Source organism: Globicephala melas, chromosome 16, assembly GCF_963455315.2.
Source record: "Globicephala melas chromosome 16, mGloMel1.2, whole genome shotgun sequence".
In the NCBI taxonomy this organism is placed as follows: Eukaryota; Metazoa; Chordata; class Mammalia; order Artiodactyla; family Delphinidae; genus Globicephala; species Globicephala melas.
The window spans coordinates 34037798-34061694 of record NC_083329.1 but is presented as its reverse complement, the minus strand read 5'-3'; the positions used below and the strand labels follow the sequence as shown (position 1 = coordinate 34061694).

Sequence of the window (23897 nt, the reverse complement as noted above, 5' to 3'; positions counted from 1 at the left end):
AGTAGATACAGTTTCTATCTAAAATTTTTTTTTCCGGTGTACATTTTTCCTATCTTAACCTCGTAACTCCAAGGCTGGAATCTCATAACATCTTATCAACTGGTATTATCTATAGCTTCTGAGAGCAATAGTTCAATTACCAGTATGCTCACATAGGCAGAAGATATTATTTCTTGTGGGATTTGGTTCAGTGCCATTCACCCAAGAGGTTCAGAGTAAATGTCAGTTGATGATTATGCTGATTGGACTTAGAACTAAAAATGTTAAGCACCATTTAAAACTGTCTTATTTCTCTATTTCCCCCTTCACCAATTACAACTAAAGTAGTATGACCAGAGACTACCAATTTGCAGCAGTTAGTAGTCTTTGTTTCTAGTTATTTCTAAGGAAAAAACCAAAACTAACAATTTAAGAGGAAAAAATCATTTTGAATGAATCTGCCAAAAGCTCTTTTTAAAAGAACTAAATAAATTATCTTCTTATTCCTACCGTGAACTCAGCGTATATTCCCCTTTTTTCTTTTCTTCTTCTACCTTCCTAAAGAAAGCTTTACCTCTGCCAACGTGCTATACTAACAATATTCCTTACAGAGTCTGTAAAGATCAACTCATGGCTAATCTTATTCCTGAATACTTCCCTAACCTACCAAACTTCTACATTTTCAAGTACTTCAATTAAGTTTAAAAAAAAAAGTTCCCTCATAAAACTCTTATAAAGACTTGTTTTAAGAAATAGATTTTTTTTAATTATTTGAAATTAACATGTCAAGACTACTGGTAAAGTAGAAATTCTTAAGTTATGCAGGTGTGCTTGAAAATGGTTTACCTGGGCATTTATCAATCCACTTGACCCCAAGTACAGGTCTACTAATAATTCTCACAATGAAGAAAAATAAACTTTGGCCTCTGACCCTTTGATAAATGACAATAAATAATTAGCACAGCCCATACTTAACATAATTTTATTGTATTTGAAAATGAACTATCTCTGTTCTTCCGTTCCTAAAATGAGCACTCAAATTTAAAAGAAAATGACTCATACATATATACCAAGGTGTAAGTAAATACCAAGCAAACAATAAATTACAGGAGCACCCCTAACAAAGACAAAGAACTTCTCTACTGAAATCTTGTTTTTATTTAACCAAAAAGGAAGCATTTTCTGAAATTTTATCTTTAGGTCACAAAGCTTAACAATAGGCCCCTTTTGAATAGTCATGGAAGGCTGTAAAAATAGATATTGCACTTGCAAAGTTAATTCATTGAGATATACATGGGTCAAATACATTTTTCTAGGCTTCCTTCTTTCCTTTCTTTCCCTACTTACATCTCCAGCACAATGCTTATGAGTCCCAGGTAGTTGGTGGTTGCTTCCTGTACCCTTGCTGATAAGTGAATAAATGGATAAATGAATGGATGGATGAAGCATAGTTTTTGACTATCTAAAACAGCCAAGGTTTGGGACTTCCCTGGCAGTCCAATGGTTGGGACTCAGTGCTTCCACTGCAGGGGCGAGGGTTCGATCCCTGGTCAGGGAACTAAGATCCCACATGCTGCGCAGAGCGGCCAAAATAAATAAATAAATAAAGTTCATGTAAAAAATAAAAATAAATAAAACAGCCAAGGTTTGAGTATTAAATTATCCTCCATTTACAAGAGCAATTACTTTTTCATCAGCTGCCAGAATCAGAAGTGTTATAAAATAGAGCACAATTTTGGCCCTTTGTGATGCTCAGCAGTATGCAGATCACGGGATTATTATCATGAAATAACATTCATTAAGCACTAAGTGAACAAGGAACTTTGTTCCCATCTAAGAGTTTACAATCTAATAAAGACACACACCCTACCCCTCCACAAAAACTGCTTCATTAAGTTCACAATAGCCATTCAGAGCTAAGTCTAAAGGATGTTTTGTTAGTCTTATCTTGATTGACCTTGCAGCAACATTGACATAACTGACCACACTTTCTAGATATACCTTCTTCCCTCGGCTTCCTTCATGTTGTCCTTTCTTGGTTTTGTTACATTTGGGGTTTTACTCGCTTGCCCACATGTGCACACACACGCTCTCTCTCTGTCTTCTTTGCTAACTGACTTTAAATATTGAGTTCCTCAGCACTCTGTCCTAGGCCCTCTTCTCATCTCACTTCATTTGAATGGCTTTCCCAACTAAAAGGAAAGGACCAGGCCTATCTTTATTGACAGCTATATTCCCAACATCTATCACTGTACCTAGCACATAATAAATAGGTATTCAGGAAATATTTGTTGAATTAAATTTACATTTGTATGCAACAGGCAAGGATGCCAACACACTCTAGGTGGCAAAAAATAAATAAACCTAGAGGGACTTACACCACCAGATATCAAGACCTATTACAAAGCTATAATAATTAGATTGTGTGGTTATTGGCACAGGATAAGCAAATAGACAAATGGACCAAAAAGTCCAGACACAGATCCACGTATGTATAGTTGTTAAGGAACTGTGGACCAAAACCACCCACCTTGGCCAGGCACGATGATAACCGCTTGCCTGAGTTGTCTCACAACAAGAGATCCCGATAAGGAACATGGTGCTGCCTCTGAAAACTAACGGGGAGAATTCGGGAGGGGCCAAAAGAGGGAGGAGACGACCCACCTCCCAGACTCCTTCACGCTGCAATCCATCTTGGCTGAGATGCACGCGCCACCAGGAAGGGCCCTGGGTCAAACTGTGGGCCAGAGATGATTGGCCAGAGACAACCCAGAAACTAACCCCATTACCATAAAACCTAAGACTGCGAGCCACGTGGCAGAGCAGTTCTCCTAGGCTGCCTTACCCTGCTGCTCTCCGCCTTGGTCCCCCTTTCCAATAAAGTGTCTTGCTTTGTCAGCGCATGTGTTTCCTTGGACAATTCATTTCTGAGCGTTAGACAAGAGCCCACTTTTAGGCCCTGGAAGGGGTCCCCCTTCCTGTAACATGGTGACCAGATTTATAAAAACAGTAACAGGGCTTTCCTGGTGGCGCAGTGGTTGGGGGTCCGCCTGCCGATGCAGGGGACGCGGGTTCGTGCCCCGGTCTGGGAGAATCTCACATGCCGCGGAGGCGCTGGCCCCGTGAGCCATGGCCGCGGAGCCGGCGCATCCAGAGCCTGTGCTGCGCAACGGGAGAGGCCATGACAGTGAGAGGCCCGCGTACCGCAAAAAAAAAACCCCAAAAAACCCCAGTAACATTGCAGTAAAGAAAGGATGGTCTTTTCAATGAAGGATATTGGAGTAAACTGAATAACCATATGGCAAAAAAGAGACCTTCATCCTTATCCCACCATACACAAAAATCAATTCCAGATGAATTGTGAGTCTAAATGTAAAAGGTAAACAATAAAGCCTTTAAAAGAATATTTTCATGACATTGGAGCAGGCAACAATTTCTTCAACAGGTCACAAAAGCAATAACTATAAAGGAAAAATTTAATAAACTAAACTAATTAAATTAAGAACATCTGTTTAACAAAAATCAGAGTGAAAAATCACAGAATGGGAGAAATATATGCTATATATTTTTTTTCAACAAAAGACTTGTAATTCAAATATATAAAGGACCGTTACAAATTAATAACAGTGAACATCCCAAAGAAAAATGGGCAAGAGACTCTAACAAAAGATATTCAAATGGCCAAAAAGCACACGAAAAGGTGCTCTACATCACTAATAATCAAAGAAATAAAAAATACAACCAGAATGGCTAAAATTGGAAAAGGCAGACAATACCACACATTCACAAGGATGTGGGGCAACTCATTCTCAAACACTGCTAATGGAAGTATAACTATACAACCACATTGCAAAACTATTTAGCAGGATCTATTAAAGCAAACATTCACACACCTTATGACCCAGCAATACTGCATCTAGATATATACCCAATAAAGACGCAAACATATGTTCACCAAAAGACATGTTCAAAACAACATTATTGATAATAGCCCAAACTTGGAAACAACCCAAATCTCCATCTACAATAGACTGAATAAGTAAATCTGTGATAGAGTCATATAATGGAATATCATAAGGCAAAGACAATGAATAGATGCCAACTCTATAAAACAACCTAGATGAACTGCATGAATACAACACTGAGTGAAAGAAGCCTGACACCTAAGAGTATATACTATATGTTTCAATTTATATAAAGTTCTAATAAAACTAATTTATGGGGCTAGAAGGCAGCATGCTGGTAACTTCTGCAGAGCAATAATGATTGACGGGGGATATAAAAGGGGGCTGCAGGGGACAGGAATAAAGATGCAGATGTAGAGAATGGGCTTGAGGACACGGGGAAGGGGAAGAGGAAGCTGGGACAAAGTAAGAGAGTGGCATGGACATATATACACTACCAAATGTAAAACAGATAGCCAGTGGGAAGCAGCCGCACAGCACAGGGAGATCAGCTTGGTGCTTTGTGTCCACCTAGAGGGGTGGGATAGGGAGGGAGGGAGGGAGGGAGACGCAAGAGGGAGGAGATATGGGAACATATGTATATGTATAGCTGATTCCCTTTGTTATAAAGCAGAAACTACACACTATTGTAAAGCAATGATACTCCAATAAAGATGTTAAAAAAAGGGGGGGGGGCTGCAGGGATGCTGGTGATACTTTTTTTTTTTTCTTTATTTTAATTTGGCTGCACCGGGTCTTAAATTGTGGCATGAAGGTTCTTAGTTGTGGCACACGGGTTCTAGTTCCCGGATCAAGGATCGAACCCGGGCCGCCTGCATTGGGAGCGCAGAGTCTTAACCACTGGACCACCAGGGAAGTCCCTACTCTGTTTCTTGAACTGGACACTGTTACACAAGTGTATTTACTTTAAAAATTCAGAAAACGGACCACATGATTTTTGCACTTTTCTACATTTTTGTTATACTTTCTTTAAATTTATAAAACATATACATGTATTTGTAAAGGTTAACTATCTTCTCTAAAGTAAAGAGGAAAAAATAGCACAATCTGGCCAAATAGGGAGGGGAGCCTTAAGTCTGGGTCATCTAAGCTAGAGAAATAAACTGAGGCGTTCCTATGTGTCAGACTTGTATTAGAGGCACTAAGTGCAAAGATGAAAAAAAGCCTAAATCCCTTGACTTCAAAGACCTCACAGCCTAAGGAAGGAAAAGTCATTATGGTCAACCAGGGTAAATTAGATATCCCCTAAGTAATCTAGAAAGCTTTTAAGATCTTAAAGCCTAAGGCAATTTACTAGCAGGAAGTCCACCTCCTCTGAGTAAGGACCTGTTAAGCAATTCTAGATCAGACTGTTTGAGAACGGAGCAAAAGAAAGGGAGCAAAAGGGGAGCCAGGTGAGTCAGGTATGGTTTGGTGGGCACTCTGAAGAGCACCTGGGGTTCTTTATGTTTCTTTACTCTCTGTCCATTAGTTTTGATTTCATTCAGCAATTTTATGAAAAACCTCCTAGCCACAAAGTAGCAATTCCAAAACTTCACCTGCTTTTTTACTGACCTTGTCTCTAAGAGAAAACAGGATATTAGGCAGTAATTTCCTCAATTTCTCAGCTGCCCACCCTCTCTTTACAAACTTATCTGCACCCCCACCCATACTTGCTTTCCTCCTACCTCAGAGGAAGCTGAGTTCCCCTACAAGTCCACACTAATCCCTCCATCTATAGTCTAGAGTTCATTCCATCTAGTTTCCTTGAGACCTAGTTCATTAGTTAATTATGTCCAACTTTCTCCTTCCCATTCCAGCCTGGCCATTTGAAAGAAACCACTAAATCCAAGCTTTACTTCTTTCTCACTTCCAGTTGACTCCACAAACTTACTGCACCTGGCTTCTGCCCCTACAATCCTGCCAAAATTGCTCTTGCTACTGATCTTACTCAAATCACCAATGACCAACTGACACCTTTTCAATTCTTATTTTATTTGCCATTTATCCTTCATAAAACACTTGCATTAGGCAGAATTCTAAGACGGCCCTCCAAGATTCCAAGCTAGAAGGAAAACAGGAACCTTAGTCCTGTAAAGGCAATTCTGCCAACAATAAGAATGAACCTGAAAGTGGATTGGACACCCTGAACAGAGAACCCACAGTCATGCTGACTACAGAACTGTAAGTTAGTAAATGAGTGGGTTTGGTTTTTTTTTAAGCCATTAAGCTTGTGGTAATTTGTTACAGATCAGGAGAAAACTAACACAACAGTACTCCATTGTCTTTGAAGACACTGCTCTCCTGGTTCTTCACTTCTGAAGTTTCTTCTCAGTCTCTTGGTCACTAGATACAGCTTCCCCCTGGGAAGCAAAGACTTCAGAGAAGCAAACCTTACCTAGTTAATGTTTTAAGTTGTTCTTCAAATCTCCTGACACTTTCACCATTTCACTTTAAATGCTGTTCACAGGTTGCCCTCATTAAATTGGAATCAACAGGCACCTCTCAAGGAGCTGCCTTAGAAGTATCACCAGCTTCCACAATTTCAACTTCCATCCCCAAAGTTTTAGCTACAGCTTTGAGCATTTTCCCAAGAGCATTCCAACTGCCTGCTGGACAGTTCCATATTCAAGTTTTACCGTGTCACTCATCGTTCTCTATGGGACAAGAGCAAACATTTACCCTAGTATTTAGGGTTCTCTCCTTCTAATCCCAACCTATATTCTCAGATAGCATTGGCCCCACTTCTCCAGGCAAATTGGTCTACTTGTGGTCCTGAACCTCGCTAATGTTACCGATCCCATATGGCATACCCTCCTCATCCTCTCTACTTATCCTAATCTCACCTTTCCTCGGGGCCTAGTTCAAACACCAGTTCCTAAAAACAGCGTCTATCTGTACCACACATTTATAGCTTTGCATTTCTATTTACCTTTTCTGGTATAATTATGTTAATTCCCCAGCTAGAACTCTAAGCTTCTTGAGGGAAGGCACTGGAATTTATGCTTTTGTTCTTCCTCAAAGTCAGGTAGAGTATCCTGCAGGGAGCCTAGTAATTAGAGCTAACATGTATTGCGCATATACTGTGTGCCAAGTGCTTTCTACTTATTAGTTCATTTGATCCATGTAATAAACCTATGAGGTAAGTACTGTTATTGTCCCTAATTCGAGATAACAAAATGGAAACTTAGAAAGGTGATTTACCTGGCCATACAAGCAGGTCCTCTTGTCCTACTTGATCTAAACAGCCCAGCAGATAGCTTGGGCTTCAGAGGTGTGAAAAGAGGGCAAATTATGGTTCAGCAAATTTTCTTTCTCCCCTTGATGCAAAGCTTTTATACAATGACCTTTGCCTGAAAACCAAAGATAAATTCTAACCAAAGGATTCCAAATTCCACCTATGGGGAAGACCCAGTCCCACTCCAGGGTGCTCTAAAAACAACATGATTGTTTCCAAGAGGATGAATCATCAAAAGAACTGATTTTAGTCTTATATCTAGAGAGGAAGGCTGGTCCAGGCCTGAAAATGGTGGAGAAAATCTTTCCTGGCCACAATCTCTACAGACGTACACAATAGGTGTTGTACAAGTTAACGAGTCACCCGGATCATCAGAACCAAAGGGAAGGGCAATGGTCAGAATGTCTACCCAAGTCACCCTTGGATCCTGGTATTTGAAATCAGGTAGTGTTTGTGTGATATCAGTGCTTTACATTCACAGAGGGAATTAGACTTTACCAAACTCCTTCAACTTATTATCTCACTTGATATTAACAGCCCTGTGCAGTGGAAAGACGGCACAGACAGGGCCCTCGCGTTTGCTTCTGTAGTGCACCAGAAGGCTGGCCAAGGAGACTAGTAGAGACTGAAATCTACATGCTCTGGTCACCAAGCTCATGAACCTTAGTGGCAAAGCTGCTTCTGCCTGGAGGAAAAGGCATCCTTTCCTAATTTCCACAAACGGACTGTATGAATAGGTGACAGCAACAAGGATGACTATTGGGATCCCTACGGTAAATATGTGGGTATCAATTATACCTCAATAAAGCTAGAAAAATAAAGAATAAATAAAGATGTTGAAACCCAGGCTCAGAGATGTTACAAGATATAGTTAATAACTGGTGGATCCAAGATTAGAATTCAAGTCTTCCAACTTACTAGTTATAGTTTGCATGCTTTTTCAACTACACTACAAGTCTCCCATTGGTTCAGTTTAATGTAGGCTATCTCTGTCTTCTCATGTGGCAGACTGGTATCCTCAGCACTTTGCTCCAACCAGTGGAAACAAAGTCCAGAGCTTTTTGTTGTAGTTCTGTCCTGAAGCCACAGCTGTCCTCTTACTGAGGAAGCTGAGAAACAGATATGTGTGCCAACTGTACCAAAAGGGATACTTTAGACGGATCTCCTACCACTTTTGGAAAAACAAATTAGACCACCTGTCCTAATGTTATGGATCATACATCATCACAGTGGCAGAGAGTCAACATTATTAATATTATGGGAGGTGGTATGTGGAAAGGCCATAAGGTATGAAATCCAATTATCTAAATTTAGATACTAGCATTACCACTTACTAGCTGCGTGGCCCTGGGAGATGACAATAACAAATATTCATTGAACACATACTATTTGCCATACCATGTACTTTGTTTACATGAATAATTTCACACAATCCTAAGAGGTATGTATCTTCATTACTCCCATTTCACAGATGAAGATATTGAGGCTCTGGAAAGTTCAAGTAACTTACCCTAGGTTACACTGTTGGGAAGTGGAGAAGCCAGGTTTCAAACCCTAGCAATATGACTCTAAAACCCATGTTCTCAATTTCTTAGTCTTCGTTTCCTCTAGAATAAAACAGAGATAATAATAACAGCTACCCTACCCAAATAATCAGAATTATATTAGCATGTACAAGGGCATTTTCAATAAACTGTAAAGCAGCAGAGGTCAATGTATGAAATCCAAAGCTAACACTGACATGCAGATGGGTTTATCTAGAAGGTCTACACAAGTACAGATTTCCTTGTCTCCTTTCCACTTAACATTAGGAGTCAAATGAGTTGTGTTAAGACCATGCTTCTTCGAACAACAATTATCTTGCTCCCACACATTTCTTACCTCACCTCTTTCCATATCCTGTGTTCCTACTTATGGAAGCAAAATACAGTGGGACATACCCTTAAACTGCTAGAGGGTACAGATTTTATTGTTCATTAGTTTCAACATCTGTAGCTTTAGAAAATTTCTTCACCACCTGGCAATGATGATGATGATATTTATACTAACTGATCACTTATTTATGTAGGCATCTAAATAAGTATTTTACATGCCTTATCAGTTAATCCTCAAAATAATCCTAAAATATAGAAGCTATCATTCTTCTCATTTTTCAGATAAGGAAACCAAGGTTTAGAAAGGCTAAATAATTTGCCCAAGGTGACATAACCAGTGGATGAATAAGCTCAGGTCTATTTTGACTCCAAAACTCAAGCTCTATAGCTTAACTCTTATCCCTCACATCTTGCCACACCCAGAGGACAGTGCCCACATTTTCTTTACAGTCACTGCCTCCCACTGCTTTATTTTTATTTTTTTAATTAATTTATTTATTTGGTTGCACCGGTCTTAGCTGCAGCAGGCAATGCCTCCCATTGCTTTAGTAACCATATTTTTCCTACCAAAAGTCAAAACATGTAGCCTGACCATGTGAAATAATTAAACTCTAGAAAAATCCAGGACCTGTGCTTATTGGGCTTTTACCTTCCTCCCTCATACCTGACCACCTAGAACAAGCCCTATTCACATTGTTCCTGGCTTCTCTTTTGAGCTCAGGCCTGGTTCCTCTTAGTGTTAAATCCATCTCCCAAGCAGAGGCCTCCACCTAAACTCTTCACCCAAAAGCCTCAGAGCCTTGTAGAAAATGTGACCACCAAATCTTACCACCCTAAAAAATTCCTCTCGCGAAAGAAAAAGATGAAAAGAAACTTTTTTCCTCTTTTCTTTTCTTTTTTTTTTTTTATATAAGTTGTCCTTGAGACATCCCTTTGAAACATCCCACTCTTCTATCAATGGGCTCTCCCAGAGAAAGCAAGGAAAGGGAAAAGAGAAGTTTATCTGTTCTCTTAAGGGAGAGGCATTGTTTGGTGTCTCCATTCTCAGGTAGCTCTTTATTGCAGTTTGCCCTGTAGGTCCTCTCAGAGAGGACAAAAAGAAAGCAGAAGACCTAAACTTCATATGCAGAAATAATCTGGAAATTCACTCATTCAGCACATTTATTGAGCACCAACTACGCAGTAGGCTCCAAACATTTACTATTGCTCTCTTCCATCTAAATGCAAGATCAAGAATACTCAAAAGTAGTATACAAGAAAGAAAAGATCTTTCTACGTGGGGGAGAGGGGGAATGGTTATTGAAAAAATAAAAATAAGTAAATATCAGATAAATGCTGTAAAGAACAAAAAAGTTGATGTGATTGAGAGAATCTGGTAAGATAGTTACATTAGGTAGTCATTGAAGGCCTCAACGATGAAGTGACACCTGAATCAAGTTCACACCTGAATTAAAAGGACCCATCCATGTGAAGACTGGTAGTGGAGGACGCAAAGGGAACAGCTAATGTGAAGATCCTAATGCAGGAGGGATAAGCCTTTAAAGCAGAAGTTGGCAAACTTTTTCTGTAAAAGAGCCACATAGTAAATGTTTTAGGCTTTGCAAGTCACACAAGGTCTCTTGTTCCATATTCTTTTTGTTCCTGTTGTTGTAGTTGTTTCACAATCCTTTAAAAATGGCAGTATAAAAATAGGCCTCTAGCACAATTTGGCCCCTCTTAGTTTTCTGACCCCTGCTTTAGAGGAACATCTAATCTATTGTAGCTAGAGTAAACAAGGGGAAAGTGGTACAAGATGAGGTCTGAGAGGCAGTCAGGAGCCATATGGTATAGTGCCTTTTAGGTTAAATTAAGATTTTGGGGGTTTTTTCTAAGTGTGATGGGAATCCCCTGGAGAGTTTTAAGCAGGGCAGTGACATGATCTGATTTATGCTTTAAAAAGGCCATCGTGGTTCTGTGTGAAGAACAGACTGTGGTGGGGATAAAAGTGGAAAGAGAGAGATAGTTGATTAGAAGGCCAGCTATTGTATCATCCAGGCAGGAGAGAACGAGGAGGGTGATGTTAGAGACAGAAAGAATTGAACAGAGGGGAACTAAACACTCTCGATGAAAGCTCTATCACTGAGAAACAAAAACACAGAAGAATTCTTGAAATTTTACTTTAAAATCAAAAGAGTACTATAAAGAGCTTGACTAACAGAAAAATCTTGGTTACTCAAAATTTTAGCAATATTTTGACATGTTTGATTTATAGATATTTGACCTTCAGGAAGATCATCTTTTCCTCTCTCTGAATCATTTCCTCTAGTGAAATGGTTCAGTTTCTCCTCTAGTCCCTGACACTCATTGTTTTCCCCATTTCATTTACATGTATTATGAAGTATACTGAGATTGTTCCTCTCATTTCAGAGCTCACTGCAGTCAACCAAAAGAGCAAAACTGTTTGCTCTTTTAAAATCAGAGAAACTTCCAACTTCCCTTGGCAACCCGCCCTTCCCTCAAAGTTTTCACCATGAGGAAGTTGTAAATGTAGGTGGTTCTCACTCTACCCAAACTCATTTTCTTATTCTTTCTTTGATAAAAATGAAGCTGAGTTTTTGAAAATTCATCAAGGTGTACATTTAATTTGGGCACTTTTGGGGTATATTTGGGGGAGGAAACAAAAACAAAACCCAGACACACACACACAGAGGTTCCAATGATGGCAACCTTTAGAGAGTAGGCAGATTAGATGGTGTCATAGGTTAGGTTCCTTGGAGACAGATTCTGAGACCAATTTCAAGCAAGAGATGTACTGAGGCAGGACGCAACTGGCAAATACATCTGCAAGGCAATGAGGAAGACCAGGAGAGTCAGAGGGAGCCACTGACCCCAGAGTGGTTGCAACTTGGCCAACACCTGTAGTAGCTGAGACAGGTCCCTCAGACCTGTCTTCAAATAAGGCAAGGAAGCTGGGTCTTTGCATCTTAAATCAGCCAGTCACTGGCTGTGGGCCAGTGAGGCATAACCTGGGAGGATAACCTAAAGTGAGGCAGTTCCCTGCAACCTAAGGCAACACCCAGCAAAAACAAAGCTTTTCACCATCAGGAACTAAAATTTCCAGCAGCTGAGGGAGGAGTACATTACCCATGATGAGAGGATGTGGATTGGAGCACCACAGTACCCACTACAGAGGGATACTCAGGTGTTCTCACATAGTCATTTTTATTGTTTAATATGAATCAAGGCAGTATTTTACCATGGGTTTATAGTATTTTTATTAAAATACTCTAGTACTTTTTAGTATGCCAAACATACCAATCAGCATGACAATTGGTATTTACCACATAATACAGTATTTTACCACTTAAAGCATTTTTATTAAAAATAAAGAGACCATTTTCAAATGTTTAGGAACATACTCTCAAAAAACACTGCTGGAAAAGTGACTCAAGCGCCATTTCAACTGTGTACCTTTTTGCAGCTGATGATTAAACCTGAGTCATTTTTGACTCTTCCTCCTCCCTTATCAAGTCCTATGGCTCCTTCCATGATAAGACTCCTCCATCTATCCTTTTCTGTCACTGCCACCAATTCTGGTCCCTGCCTTCATCTCCTCAAACTTAAAACGTCTCCTGTGTCCAGTTTCATCCAAGTTGTGTTGGGTTTTTTTTGGCAGGGGGGATGCTCCATTGCATGACTTGCATTAATTACTCAAATAGTCATTGAAAATCTGTGCAAGGTTCCAGGGAAATAATATTGAGCAAAAAAAGACAATCCCTCCATCTTTTATGAACATTCATTTCTAGTGAATGAGAGGGACTTTAAACAGTAAACTCCATGATAATTTCATGGCAGTTGTGATACAAATGCTATGAAAAAGTACCAGATGTTATGAAACCATACAATGTTGGGACCTGCATTAGGGGGTCAGGGAGGGGTTTTCTAGAGTAAGTAAAATGAGCCTTAAAGAACAAAAGGATAAATGTCAAAGGAAGTATGCTCCATGCAAAGAGAATACCATGCTGCTTCTTACCGTCAGGATCTGAAGAGGAGGAAGCATGGTGTATTCAAGGAACTAAAGAAGAAAGCCACTAGCTAGCATGCTAGAGTTCAGGGTTCATTTGGGAAGCTGGAAGGAGGTGGGGAGTAAAGTAAAACAAGATAAAGTAAGTGAGGGCAATACAAAACCATTAAAAATGGAGTTTTACGTCTGCACACCAAGGGGGGAAAGTGGCAGGCAGGGTGGTGGTGGTGGTGGGATGAATTGGGAGAGTGGAATTGACATACATACACTAATATGTATAAAACGGATAACTAATAACCTGCTGTATAAAAAAGTAAATAAAATAAAATTCAAAAAAAAGGGGTTTTATTTTACTTTTAATGTTTCACTTTGAAATAATTTCAGAATTACAAAAATGTTACAAAGGGCTTCCCTGGTGGCGCAGTGGTTGAGAGTCCGCCTGCCGATGCAGGGCACACAGGTTCGTGCCCCGGTCCAGGAAGATCTCACATGCTGCGGAGCGGCTGGGCCCGTGAGCCATGGCCGCTGAGCCTGCGCGTCCAGAGCCTGTGCTCCGCAACGGGAGAGGCCACAACAGTGAGGGGCCCGCGTACCGCAAAAAAAAAAAGTTACAAAAAAGAATTTCCCTCCACATTTCACCCACATTCTCCAAATGTTCACATCTTAAATGACCGCAGTGCAATTATCAAAATCAGAAAATTAACATTGATTCAGTACTATTATCTAATTTACAGACCTTATTTTACCAACTGGCCAACTAATGCCCCTTCTAAGAATCCAACCAAGAATCACACATTGCATTTAGTTGTCATGTCTCCTTAGTCTCCTTTAATATGGGACAATTCCTCAGTATTTGTCTTTCATGACCCTGACACTTTATTTATTTTTTTTGGCCACGCAGCATAGCATGCAGGATATTAATTCCCCGACCAGGGATCGAACCCACACCCCTGAATTGGAAGCGTGGAGTGTTAACCACTGGACCAGCAGGGAAGTCCCCTGACCTTGAAACTTTTGAAGAACACAGCGCAGCTATCTGGTAGAATGTCCCTCAATTTTGGTGTCTCTGATGTTTCCTCATGATCAAATTCAGGTCATGCATTTTTGGCAATAATACCACAGAAGTCATGTTGTGTCCTTCTTAGTGCATCATTCCAAAAGGAACATGATGTGGATATGCCCCATTGTGGTAATGATAACTTTGATCACTTGGTTAAGGTAGTGTCTGCCAGATTTCTCCACTGTAAAGCTACTATTTTCCCCTTTCTACTTAAATATCTTTGGGAAGATACTTTCTGACTATGTGAACATCCTGTTTATCAACATACTTTCACCCACTAATTTTAGCATCCATCATTGATTCTTGCCTATATCAATTATTCCTGTGGTGTTTGCAAGTGGTGATTTGCTGTTTTCATCAATGCTTCTAATTAATTGGAATGCCACTATAAGGAAGAGTTTTTCCTTATCCCCTGATTTATTCATTTATTTTTAATAGCATAGACTCACAGATTCATATTTTATTTTATAGGTTATAATTCATTATTATTATGTTACTCAAAATGTCCCTGATTTGGCCATTGGGGTCCCTTCAAGTTGACTCCTAGGCCCTTTTGACATGGCCCCATCAGTTTTTTATCACATCCCTACTTTCTGGCACTGCAGATGTTCCAGGTTCATGTACTTGTCCTTTCCTACTAGTCTAGGATTAGCAGTTTCTCCAAAGAGCCCTTGTTCCCTCTATTGGAGATAGCACTAGGTATACTCATTGGTTCTGGGGTATAACTGCCTTAGCTCCTCTCAGCAGATAGAGCCAAAAGCATATGTATGCACACATCTGTGTGTGTTTATCTATGTATGTATATCTATAAAATCATTAGTTTGTATCGATACTTCCAATTCCAAACATCTCAGGGTTCATTCTCGCCTTAGAAGTGTCTCTCCCTTTTAAAAATTTGCTAAATATTTACTGAACACCTGCCAAGGGCCAGGCTCTGTGCAAGGCACAGGGGATACAATAGTGAACAAAACAGGTATGGTCCTGGCCTGCCCTCATGAAGCTTAGAAGGCATAATTCATGGATTATTCCCCTTTTCCCCAAATTGCTAAATTTATGCTTTCTGCTGGCTCCTTCTCACCAGGATTTAAACAGGCCACAGAAGGACTTCAAGCAGGCACCATGAGCAGTTCTACATTTCTTAACAAGTCATTCTACTCGTGAATCGAAGGAAGAAAGAGTAAACTGGAGAGGCCAATTGTCAAACCAGTTGAAGAGGGATGAAAGCAAAGGTGGGGAGACCAATTATGAGACTAGTAAGTAGTCCCAGGTAAGAGATGACAGGCAACTGGACTAGGGTGAAGGGAGGGGGCAATGGAAAAAAAATAAATGGATTTGAGAGATATTTAGGAGATAAATGGACCACACTTGGTGACTGACTGAAGGGTAGGGGGATGAGGGAGAAGGATGACTCAAGGAGGACTACTAGGTTTCAGGGAGTGTGTGCAGATATATTGGCTCAGATTTCCATATATTGTAAATATATGACAATATGTCTTTTCCATTAAATGGTAAACAACCTGATGACAAGAACAGGGTAACAATGTATTATTCATATATTTGTATCCCCAGTATTCCCACAGTGTCTGGTACATAGTTGGAGCTCAAGAACTTGTGTTGAATAAACAAATAGGTGATATTTCTCAGACTTACCGAGTTGAGATTTCAGCTGTAGGGTATCATATTAGTTATAATACCTTCATAAAAGCCTAAAACTCTTTTAGTAGAGGAAAACGACTTATACTGAATATCTCTTCTCCCAAAAGACTATATCCTGGTCTTTTAGTTTATTATATACACTTTCTCTTCTATCATTAATTCATCTTACCCAAGAGGTAAAACCCAGAAGCAATAAAATAGAGGTAAACATTTGACTATGACAATGAAATTTCACTTCACGCCTATCAGATTGCCAAAAATTAAGGCCTATTAAGAGCCTATTCCTGGCAGGGGGTGGGTGTAAGCGGAGGCCTCTGTTTCCTCACCTCCCAAATGAGGCTACGTGGATTAGGTGAAGTGTTTTTAGACTCAAGCAGGCATTTAGTAAAGATTGACACTGCCTTTCTCTTTACATATCCATATACTCCTCCTTCGAGACCCAATTCAAACCACTCCTCCACTGGGAAGCCTGCCCAGACCCAATTCAAACCACTCCTCCACTGGGAAGCCTGCCCAGACCCACCTTCAAACCACTCCTCCACTAGGAAGCCTGCCCAGACCACTCCAATATGCAGCAACTTCTCTTCCCTTCTCTGAGCTCCTGGGGTACCTATCTGTAAAATTCTTCAGAAATTAATCATGGGTAGTTCTGTGATTGCTCTTGCAATAAATCACTTTCTTCTTTACTTGTTATTTAACTATCAGATACACCTGGATTCAAAGGTCAGCTATGCCACTTATTTGCTATGACTTCATCTCTCCAGTGTTCAAGTTCTTATCTGTGATATGAGAGACACAGCCATCCATCTGATAAGGTCATTGTTAGGGTTTGAGATGATGTGTGTATAGGGCCCAGCCCATGCCACATATTAGGTGTTCAATAACTAGATGCCAACAGGCAGTCGTTAAGGGCAGCTGTCAGGTCTTTTTCAAATGTCAATCCCCTCCCAGCTACAGCACCTCACAGAGCGCCTCACACATGGCTGCTGCTTGATATTTTATTTACTTATATTCCACCTTGTCCAAAAAGGACCTAAGGCAGGTAGGTGTTCAACAAATATGTTAAATGATTACAGGCCACACTTTCCAGTCAGGTTTTCTTCTTCTTTCTTTCTTTCCATTTTTCCATAATAAGCAGAACCACCATAATGTTGTGACTTTTTTTTTTGGCCACACTGTTTGTGGGATCTCAGTTCCCGACCAGGGATTGAACCCAGGCCACGGAATTGAAAGCCCGGAATCCTAACCACTAGACCACCAGGGAACTCCCAATATTGTGACTTTTTAAAAGCCTTTAATCATCCTTCACTTGCACCAATGATTTTTTTTAATTTAATTTAAAAATTTTAACTGTGAAATACATGCTCATGGTGAAAATGAAAACATCATAAGGGAATAAAGTGAAAAGTAGGCTTCTCTCCCCATATTCAGTTTCACCATCCACATGTAATATTAAAAAAAACAACAACAAAAAACATTTCCTATGTTTCTTTCTAGAAATCTCCTTACATACACATGCTAAGTTAAAAAAAATAATAATTTGGATAACACTATAGATACTATCTACTCCCTGCTTTTTTCACTTAACATATGGGTAGTATTTATTGGTTTTAGAGTTTGGCAGCTATTCTTCTTTAAGTTATTAAAGATCTGCCCTGATTTAGCAGCATAAGAATATAAGCTCCGGGAGCTTCCCTGGTGGCACAGTGGTTGAGACTCCGCCTGCCAATGCAGGGGACACGGGTTCGTGCCCCAGTCCGGGAAGATCTCACATGCCACGGAGTGGCTAGGCCCGCGCGCCATGGCCGCTGAGCCTGCGCGTCCGAAGCCTGTGCTCCGCAGCGGGAGAGGCCACGGCAGTGAGAGGCCCGCGTACCGCAAAAAAAAAAAGAATATAAACTCCACAAGAGCATTTTTGTCTCTTTTGCTCTCCTCTATCCTCAGCACCTAGATAGTAAATGAATCATAACTATATAGTCAAAAGTGCTTGCTAATGAATGTACTTCCTTTTGAGGAACTGCCTTCATTCAAGGTACATTGCCTTCCTTTAGCCAAGTGGCAAGGAAGATTGATTAGATGCTCTCTCCTTAGATTTTGAACGGTGAGCAGAATACAAACAGTTGGAGGGAGTTTATCCATTCCAGTGCTGAACCCATATGAGAGCATGGAATGTTGCTGCAAGACGCTTCTCTGTGGTAGCCTATCTGGCTGCTTCCAGCCTGGTTCTCCTGCCTTACTTTCAATCCTGCGAGCTCACCCAATTCCTTCCAATAAATTTCCTTTTGTTTAAGTTAGCTCAGTGTTTCTCAACCTCAGCGCTATTGACATCTTGAGCTACAACATCTTTGTTGTGAGGGGCTGTTCTGTGCATTATAGTATGTTTAGCAGCATCCCTGGTCTCAACCCACCAGATGCTAGTGTAACTATCAAAAAAGTTTCCAGACATTAACAAATGTCCCCTAGTGGGACTGAATTAGCTAGAGTTGATTTCTGTGGAACAAAAAAAAAACCTAACTGATGACCACTACATCTTTAGCAACTTTTCATTATGGCCTATATAGAAATATCTCATTTGTTTCAATAGCTATTTGATATGTCATAAGTTAATACATCAGTCAATTAACAATGGATTTTAAGGCTTTATCTGGTGTTATTTTAAACAACAGCTTTATGGAGATACAAGTCAAACACCAAATAATTCACCCATTTAAAGTGTACACTTCAGTGATTTTTAGTATATTCACAGAGTTGTGCAGTCATCACTACAATCAATTTTAGAATGTTTTCATTACCTCAAAAAGAGGTGCACATCCCTGCACACCTTAGTTGTCACTCCTCAAAACTCCATCTCCCTCAACCCTAGGCAACCACTAATCTACTTTCTGTCTCTGTAGACCTACATATTCTGAACACTTCATATAAATGGAATCATAGAATATGTTCTCTTTAGTACTGGCTTACTTCACTTAGCACAAGGTTTTCAAGGTTTGGCCATGCTATAGCATTTAACAGTACTTCATCCCTTATGGTTGAATAATATTCCATTGTATGGACACATTTTATGTACCCATATATCAGTTGATAAGCATTTGGGTTGCTCCACTTTGTGGCTATTATGAATAATGCTGCTATGAACATTCATATACAAGTTTTTGTGTAGACAGGTTTTCATTTCTCTTGGGTATATATCTGGAGGTAGAACTGCTGGGTCATACGGAAACTTTATGTTTAACATTTTGAGGAAGTGCCAGACTGTTTTCCAAAATGGCCCCCCCATTTTACCTTCCCATCAGCAGTGTACTAGAGCTCTAGCTTCCTCACATTCTCACCAACACTTATTATCACTTATCATTTATTATTCATCTTTTTTATTATAGCCACCCTAGGGAGAGTGAAGTGGTATTTCATCCCGGTTTCGATTTGCATTTCCCTGATGGCTAACGTTGGTGAGCATCTCTTCAGGTGCTTACTGGCCATTTGTATATCTTTGGAGAAATGTCTATTCAGATCCTTTGTCCATTTTTTAATTGGGTTCTTTGCCTTTCTATTATTGAGTTGCAACAAATCTTTATATATTCTAGACACAGGTCATTTTTCAGATATATTATTTCCAAAAATTTTCTCCCATTCTGAAATGAGTGAAAGTCTTTTCACTTTCTTAACAGCACAAAAGTTTAAAATGTTTGTCAGTCTTTCAGGTAAAATAGTGTCAGATGAGTAGCTAGCTCAGCTTGTAGCTCAATCATGTAAAGTGTTTTGCTCTGAGACAACTATCATACTTTGGATGCAGCAGAAGTGTGCATATTTCCCATCTCATCACACAGAATATTTAAAATATGCATATCCAATGGTCAAAATTTAATAAATGAATACTTTTTACTGCTTAATCAAGGACATTCTTAAGTGAACTTTTGTTTTTATTCTATGTGTGTGGTAGTGAAGACTACATAAGCATTAGTACAGTTTGGTGTCAGTGCCTTTAATGGTGCTAAGATACAAGCAGTTACATCCACCATTGCTTGTGCTATCAGTGTAAATGCCAATGCAGTGAAAGAGGCAAATAATGTTTTAGTATTATTATAAAAATAGCTTTGACCTCACATACCTCCTGGAAAGGTTCTCAGGTAGCCCTAGGAGTCTGTTAGACGACTTTTTGAGAACTGCTGCTCTGACATCCACGCTTGTTTAAAAAAGAAAATAATTCTTTATGTATACATTTTCACATAAAATTGATACTCCTGAAACAAGATACAAGAAGGAAGATGTGGCATCTTATCCTGTGATTTTTACCTACTCTTGACACACCACTGCCTTATCCCAGGGACACCTAACCCAGAGAGAGGAATTTAACCAAGGACAATGAAAAGTAATGAGTCTTCCACAATATTTATGAGGAAAAGAAGACTAATTAGTAGATGATGATTTTTTTTTGTAAAATTATTTACCCTTTGTAAATATCTTTTCCGTTAGAGTTGACATTAGCCGTTAAAATTCTATTCTCTGCATAGCAAATGAAGATAAAGAGACAGGTTTTAGACTGTCTTCTATAAGTGGCCAGTGAAGCCTCTGTCCAGAATTAAGAAAAGGTCAATTCAAAGTAATCTTAAAGGGCTTACCTGGTGGTGCAGTGGTTAAGAATCCGCCTGCCAATGCAGGGGACAGGGGTTCAAGACCTGGTCCAGGAAGATCCCACATGCCGAGAAGCAACTAAGCCCGTGCGCCACAACTACTGAGCCTGCGCTCTAGAGCCTGCGAGCCACAACTACTGAGCCCATGTGCCACAACTACTGAAGCCCGTGCGCCTAGAGCCTGTGCTCTGCATCAAGAGAAGCCACCACAATGAGAAGCCCTCGCACGGCAATGAAGAGTAGCCCTCGCTCACTGCAACTAGAGAAAGGAACGAAGACCAATGCAGCCAAAAATAAATAAAATAAATAAACTTATATAAAAAAAAAAGTAACATTATAGATGCTAAGCCAGTAAAATGTATTCTGGGGACCAAGGTCTCCCTATAAAAGTCCTTTAAGAGACCCAGGAACATTATCTGTTTGAAAACTACTTAGCCAATCTAAGGCTCTTGAAGGACTTATAGCTGTGTTAAAGCAAACTTCTGAAATAGTTACAGACCATGGCTAAGTTACTGAGACCTAGGCCAGTCCTAACTTGTCTTTGTGCCCAACCCACCCTGCATACCACTGCGAAATTAATTCCCCTAAATCACTCTCACCTTGACTCAAGAACTTTTAGTAATAATTAAGAGCTAACACCAATGGAGCTCTTAACCATGTACCCAGCATTGTCCTGAACAATTTAAATGAATTTTCTCATTTAATCCTCCCAGTAACCCAGTGAGGTAGGTTCTGTAATTCTCCTCCTGAAGGTGAGGAAACTTTGGCTTAAAAAGATTCAATAACCCACCCCAAATTGCTGAGCCCCTGAGTGGCAATGCTAAGACTCAAATGTAGGTTTGAGTTGAAGCTCTCAACCACTGCGGTATTTCTGCAGAGATACCATTGGTCTAATAATCACTTAGGAAATTTGTTTTTTAAAAAAACAGCTAATTGGGCACAACTACAGGCACATGGATCAGAATTTCCAGGGTAATTCTCTGACTCACAGCAGGTTTGGGAACCACTACAAGTTAACACTCCATTTCCTACATAATGGAGTCCATTTCTTATGTCCTCCTCCCAGCAGGATTCTAGGATAAAGGCAAAATTCCTCAAATTGGCTTACAAAGCTCTTCAGAGTCTGTCAACTGAGTGACCTTTGTGGTCCCATTTTACCCCAAGTCCTCTCTTTGTTTCAATTTCTTCTCTTCACCAAGGGGCTTTCCTTCTCAGGGTATTTGCACATGCTGTCCTTTGGCCTGGGATGCTCTTCCCTCCTCCCTTTGTCCAATTAACTGTTGCTCTTCCTCAGTTCTCAGCATAATGGACACTTGCTGAGAAACTCTTCTGACCTCCCTGTCTAGGTAAAAACCCTAGTTATTATCTCTCATAACACCACGTACTACATTTGCAACCTAAAAAATGTATTCATGTGATTCTCTCCCACTATAAACGGTAAACTCCACAAAAGTAGGGACCATGCTTGTTTTTCTCATTATTGTGTCTCCAGTACCTAGCTTAGTGCCTGTCACATAAATATTGCTTGTTCAATAAATACTTATCAAAAGAATTAATAGCTTCAAGGCCTTTTAACTATTCCCTGCTTAACTAACCAATCATATTTTTCACTCTTACTCAACAGAGACACAGTTCCAGTTACAGAGGTTAACTCCTCTCTCTACATCTTTTCATCCTTATCCAGACCCAAGATCCTTCTCCACCTCTTTACCTACATAATTCTTATTGCTACAAGGTACAGCCTAAATTCCCCTTGTTTCACAAAGTTCTCTAACACACCAGCCCATAACAGTCTCTAAACTTCTACCTCACTTTGTATTTCTAGGCCAGTTCATTTGGCACCATATCATATGCTTCCATGTATCATTATGTAGTATTTCATATGGAAATGCCTTGTTTTAATTTTTTTTAATGTAAGTGTTGGTAGGTAGTTTGTATGTTCTTAAAGGGTAGTTATTGTTTAATTTGTGACTAGAGTACCCAGGCACATCATAAATCCTCTGGAAATGTCTGCTGAATAAATTAATGAAGAATATTCTGTGGCCTGCAATGTGGACTCAGCCTGCAGTTTATCACCAAATTTGGCAATTGACAATTCTCCTTGGAAGGCACCTGGATACTTTATATATCTCTTTGGAATATCTCCAGGGCCCCTTTTGGCAGACAGTTCAAAACAAGTGTCATGGGAGAACATAAAAGTAATATACTACTTTAAATTTCCTAACATATTTAGAACAGTTCCATACTCAGGTATTTCTAAATCCATCATAAAATTATTAATGCATAAGTGCATTTCAACTTTTTATTTGGGGGGGGTCAGCCTAAGATCTAAGTAAGTAGGAAGTTTTTTCCTTCAAAATCAGAAAGTAAATTATAATTCCAATTATTCCAAGTCTTATCTGAAAACACAAGAGCCAAGGAAAACAAAGTTGACAAACAATACTGAAATTCAAGCTATGTGTGTCACCCATTTCAAATTTATCTGAAGGAATTTATTTCATGAGTTCTATCAATCATGATTTTTGTCCATACTAATTAAAAAATATAAAAAATTAAAGTTAAAGAATTATCAGTTATCTGTTGGTCTGTTTCTCTTTAGATGTCCTTATGAACATTTTCTATGGAGCTAATTTTTTAACAGCTTTACTGAGATGTAATTTACATAGTAGAAAATTAACTCATATTAAGCATACAATTCAGTTTTTTAAGTATATTTACAGAGCTGTGCCACCATCACCAGAATCTAATTTTGTTATATCTTATTTTTTTAATTGCAATATAATTCACAAAGTTGTGTAACCATCACCACTCTAATTCTGGAAATTTTCATCAACCCCAAAAGAAACCTCATACCCGTTAGCAATCTCTCCCCATTACTCCCCAACTCTTCCAGCTCTAGGCAACCACTAATCTACTTTGTCTCTATGAATTTATTCTTAACATTTAATATAAATGGAATCATACAATATGTTGTTTTTGTAACTGGCTCCTTTCACTTAGCATAATGTTTTCAAGGTTCATCCATATTGTCACATGTATCAGAAATTCATTCCTTGTTATAACCTAATCACATTCTGTTGTATGACTATACCACACTTGGTTTATCCATTCATCAGTTGATGGGTAGTTGGGTTGTTTCCACTTTTTGGCTATTAGGAATAATGCTGCTGTGAATGTTGGCATACAAGTCTTTGTGTAGACATATGTTTTTATTTCTCCTAGGCAGATACCAAGGAGTGGAATTACTAGGTCAGGTGCTTATCGCTTTTTTTTTTTCTTTTGCTAATCACTCTTAAGATGAATAACAGAAATTCTTTTTCCTATTTCAAAGGATTTTTGACACAGCCAGGAAACAGAATTTTCATGAAAATGCTAATATAAATTCTTTTATTTTCAATATGCTAAGATCAAATTCTATTTTTTGAGCGGCATGTATGTATCAATCTCCTTGTGGCTGACAATTGCTTAAGAGAGAAATACTGCAGTAAGGGAAGACTTACCCAGTAGGAGTAGCA

The 23897-nt window shown here is 39.4% G+C and overlaps 1 protein-coding gene across 2 annotated transcripts in view; it reads right to left on the bottom strand.

Annotated features, from left to right (window-relative positions):
• Nucleotides 1-23897, bottom strand: part of CPEB3 (cytoplasmic polyadenylation element binding protein 3) — a 175911-nt gene that overhangs the window by 150548 nt on the left and 1466 nt on the right. The gene's annotated exons all lie outside the window — the stretch shown is intronic.